Raw genomic sequence first — 6000 nt, 5'->3', positions numbered from 1 at the left:
ACACTCGCTGGGAAGGTTCTTAGATTACATTCCATTTCACCACCCATACAACTCCAATACCCCTAGCATTCTCTAGGAAGGGTCTTACAATATATTCCATCTCATCACCCATACAACACCAATACCCTAACACTCTCTAGGAAGGTTCATACCTTAGATTCCATCTCATCACCCATACAATCCCAATACTCCCTAACACTCTCTAGGAAGGGTCTTACATCATATTCCATCTCACCACCCCATACAACCCCAATACACCCTAACTCTCGCTGGGAAGGTTCTTAGATTATATTCCATCTCACCACCCATACAACTCCAATACCCCTAACATTTTTCAGGAAGGGTCTTACATTGTATTTCATCTCACCACCCATACAACCCATACATCCTAACACTCTCTAGGAAGGGTCTTACATTATATTCCATCTCACCAACCATACAACCCCCAGACACCCTAACACTCGCTGGGAAGGTTCTTAGATTATAATCCATCTCACCACCCATACAAACCCAAACACCATAACACTCTTAAGAAGGGTCTTAGATTATATTCCATCTCACCACCCATACAACCCCAATACACCCTAACACTCTCTAGGCAGGGTCTTACATTCTATTCCATCTCACCAACCATACAACCCCCATACTCCCTAACACTCGCGGGGAAGGTTCTTAGATTATGTTCCATCTCACACTAATACAAACCCATACACCTTAACACGCTCTAGGAAGGGTCTTACATTCTATTCCATCTCCACAACGATACAACCCCCATACACCCTAACACTCGCCGGGAAGGTTCTTAGATTATATTCCATCTCACCACCCATACAACCCCAATACACCCTAACACTCACTGGGAAGGTTCTTAGATTATATTCCATCTCACCACCCATACAACCCCATTACCCCTAACACTCTGTAGAAAGGGTCTTAGATTATATTCCATCTCACCACCCATACAACCCCCATATACCCTAACACTCTCTGGGAAGGTTCTCAGATTATATTCCATCTCACCACCCATACATCCCCAATACCTTCCATCTCACCACCCATACATCCCCAATACCCCTAAAACTCTCTAGGAAGGTTCGCAGATGATATTCTATCTCACCACCCTTACAACTCCCAATACCCTAACACTCTGTAGGAAGGGTTTTAGATCATATTCCATCTCACCACTCATGCAACCTCAATGCACCCAAACACTCTCTAGGAATGGTCTTAGATTATATTTCATCTCACCAACCATACAACCCCCATACTCCCTAACACTCTCTAGGAAGGGTCTTAGATTATATTCCATCTCACCAACCACACAACCCCCATGCATCCTAACACTCACTGGGAAGGTTCTTAGATTATATTTCATCTCACCACCCATACAACTCTAATACCCCTAACACTCTGTGGGAAGGTTCTTACATTCTATTCCGTTCCACCACGCATACAACCCCAATACCCCTAACACTCTCTAGGAAGGATATAACATTCTATTCCATCTCACCAACCATACAACCCCCATACAAACTAACACACGCTGGGAAGATTCTGAGACTGTATTCCATCTCACAACCCATACAACCCCAATAACCCTAACACTCTCTGCAAAGGGTCTTGCATTCTATTCCATCTCACCATGCATACAACCGCAATACCCCTAACACTCTCGTGGAAGGGTCTTACATTCTATTCCATCTCACCACCCATACAACCCAAATGCCCCTAACACTCTCTAGGAAGGGTCTTACATTCTATTCCATCTCACCACCCATACAACCCCAATACACCCTAACACTCTCTGGGAAGGTTATTTGATTATATTCCATCTCACCAACCATACAACCCCATACACCCTAACACTCGCTGGGAAGGTTCTTAGATTATATTCAATCTCACCAGCCATACAACCCCAATACCCCTAACACTCTCTAGGAAGGGTCTTACATTCTATTCCATCTCACCACCCATAGAACCCCAATACCACTAACAGTCTCTAGGAAGGGTCTTACAATATATTCCATCTCACCACCCATACAACCCAAATACACCCTAACACTCGCTGGGAAGGTTCTTAGATTATATTGCATCTCACCACCCATACAACCCCAACACACCCTAACACTCGCTGGGAAGGTTCTTAGATTATATTCCATCTCACCACCCATACAACCCCAATACCCCTACAACTCTGTAGGAAGGTTCTCAGATGATATTTTATCTCACCACCCTTACAACTCCCAATACCCTAACACTCTGTAGGAAGGGTCTTAGATCATATTCAATCTCACCACTCATACAACCCCCATACATCCTAACACTTGCTGGGAAGGTTCTTAGATTATATTCCATCTCACTACCCATACAAACCCATACACCCTAAAACTCTCTAGGAAGGATCTGAGATTATATTCCATCTCACCACTTATACAACCCCTATGCCCCTAACACTTTGTAGGAAGGTGCATACCTTCTATCTCATCTCACCACCCATACAATCCCAATACTCCCTAACACTCCCTAGGAAGGGTCTTACATCATATTCCATCTCACCACTCATACAACCCCAATACACCCTAACACTCGCTGGGAAGGTTCTTAGATTATATTCAATCGCACCAGCCATACAACCCTAATACCCCTAACACTCTCTAAGAAGGGTCTTACATTATATTCCATCTCACCACTCATACAACCCCAATACACCCTAACACTCGCTGGGAAGGTTCTTAGATTATATTCCATTTCACCACCCATACAAGCCTATTTCCCCTAACACTCTGTAGGAATGTTCTTAGATTATATTCCATCTCACCACCTATACACCCCCTGTGCCCCTAACACTTTGTAGGAAGGTGCATACCTTCTATCCCATCTCACCACCCATACAATCCCAATACTCCCTAACACTCTCTAGGAAGGGTCTTACATCATATTCCATCTCACCACCCATACAACCCCAATACACCCTAACGCTTGCTGGGAAGGTTCTTAGATTATATTCAATCTCACCACCCATACAACTCCAATACCCCTAACATTCTCTAGGAAGGGTCTTACATTGTTTTTCATCTCACCACCCATACACCCATACATCCTAACACTCTCTAGGAAGGGTCTTACATTATATTCCGTCTCACCAACCATACAACCCCCAGACACCCTAACATTAGCTGGGAAGGTTCTTAGATTATAATCCATCTCACCACCCATACAAACCCAAACACCATAACACTCTTTAAGAAGGGTCTTAGATTATATTCCATTTCACCACCCATACAACCCCAATACACTCTAACACTCTCTAGGCAGGGTCTTACATTCTATTCCATCTCACCAACCGTACAACCCCATACACCCTAAGACTCGCGGGGAAGGTTCTTAGATTATATTCCATCTCACACTAATACAAACCCATACACCCTAACACGCTCTAGGAAGGGTCTTGCATTCTATTCCATCTCACCAACCATACAACCCCCATACACCTTAACACTCGCCGGGAAGGTTCGTAGATTATATTCCATCCCACCACCCATACAACCCCAATACAACCTAACACTCGCTGGGAAGGTTCTTAGATTATATTCCATCTCACCACCCATACAACCCCAATACCCCTAACACTCTGTAGGAAGGTTCTTAGATTATATTCCATCTCACCACCCATACATCCCCAATACCTTCCATCTCAGCACCCATACATCCCCAATACCCCTAACACTCTGTAGGAAGGTTCGCAGATGATATTCTATTTTACCACCCTTACAACTCCCTATACCCTAACACTCTGTAGGAAGGGTTTTAGATCATATTCCATCTCACAACTCATGCAACCTCAATGCACCCTAACACTCTCTAGGAATGGTCTTAGATTATATTTCATCTCACCAACCATAAAACCCCCATACTCCCTAACACTCTCTAGGAAGGGTCTTAGATCATATTCCATCTCACCAACCATACAACCCCCATGCACCCTAACACTCACTGGGAAGGTTCTTAGATTATATTCAATCTCACCACCCATACAACTCTAATACCCCTAACACTCTGTGGGAAGGTTCTTACATTCTATTCCGTTCCACCACGCATACAACCCCAATACCCCTAACACTCTCTAGGAAGGATATAACATTCTATTCCATCTCACCAACCATACAACCCCCATACACACTAACACACGCTGGGAAGGTTCTGAGACTGTATTCCATCTCACAACCCATACAACCCCAATACCCCTAACACTCTCTGCAAAGGGTCTTACATTCTATTCCATCTCACCATGCATACAACCGCAATACCCCTAACACTCTCGTGGAAGGGTCTTACATTCTGTTCCATCTCACCACCCATACAACCCAAATACCCCTAACACTCTCTAGGAAGGGTCTTACATTCTATTCCATCTCACCACCCATACAACCCCAATACACCCTAACACTCTCTGGGAAGGTTATTTGATTATATTCCATCTCACGAACCATACAACCCCATACACCCTAACACTCGCTGGGAAGGTTCTTAGATTATATTCAATCTCACCAGCCATACAACCCCAATACCCCTAACACTCTCTAGGAAGGGTCTTACATTCTATTCCATCTCACCACCCATAGAACCCCAATACCCCTAACAGTCACTAGGAAGGGTCTTACAATATATTCTATCTCACCACCCATACAACCCAAATACACCCTAACACTCTCTAGGAAGGGTCTTACATTATATTCCATCTCACCTCTCATACAACCCCAATACACCCTAACACTTGCTGGGAGGGTTCTTAGATTATATTCCATCTCACCACCCATACAACACCAACACACCCTAACACTCGCTGGGAAGGTTCTTAGATTATATTCCATCTCACCACCCTTACAACTCCCAATACCCTAACACTCTGTAGGAAGGGTCTTAGATCATATTCAATCTCACCACTCATACAACCCCCATACACCCTAACACTTGCTGGGAAGGTTCTTAGATTATATTCCATCTCACTACCCATACAAATCCATACACCCTAAAACTCTCTAGGAAGGATCTGAGATTATATTCCATCTCACCACTTATACAACCCCTATGCCCCTAACACTTTGTAGGAAGGTGCATACCTTCTATCCCATATCACCACCCATACATTCCCAATACTCCCTAACACTCCCTAGGAAGGGTCTTACATCATATTCCATCTCACCACTCATACAACCCCAATACACCCTAACACTCGCTGGGAAGGTTCTTAGATTATATTCCATTTCACCACCCATACAAGCCTATTTCCCCTAACACTCTGTAGGAATGTTCTTAGATTATATTCCATCTCACCACCTATACACCCCCTGTGCCCCTAACACTTTGTAGGAAGGTGCATACCTTCTATCCCATCTCACCACCCATACAATCCCAATACTCCCTAACACTCTCTAGGAAGGGTCTTACATCATATTCCATCTCACCACCCATACAACCCCAATACACCCTAACGCTTGCTGGGAAGGTTCTTAGATTATATTCAATCTCACCACCCATACAACTCCAATACCCCTAACATTCTCTAGGAAGGGTCTTACATTGTTTTTAATCTCACCACCCATACACCCATACATCCTAACACTCTCTAGGAAGGGTCTTACATTATCTTCCATCTCACCAACCATACAACCCCCAGACACCCTAACACTAGCTGGGAAGGTTCTTAGATTATAATCCATCTCACCACCCATACAAACCCAAACACCATAACACTCTTTAAGAAGGGTCTTAGATTATATTCCATTTCACCACCCATACAACCCCAATACACTCTAACACTCTCTAGGCAGGGTCTTACATTCTATTCCATCTCACCAACCGTACAACCCCCATACACCCTAACACTCGCGGGGAAGGTTCTTAGATTATATTCCATCTCACACTAATACAAACCCATACACCCTAACACGCTCTAGGAAGGGTCTTGCATTCTATTCCATCTCACCAACCATACAACCC

The sequence above is a fragment of the Triturus cristatus genome, chromosome 11 (genome assembly GCF_964204655.1).
Source record: "Triturus cristatus chromosome 11, aTriCri1.1, whole genome shotgun sequence".
In the NCBI taxonomy this organism is placed as follows: Eukaryota; Metazoa; Chordata; class Amphibia; order Caudata; family Salamandridae; genus Triturus; species Triturus cristatus.
Note: the sequence above shows the minus strand (reverse complement) of the source record.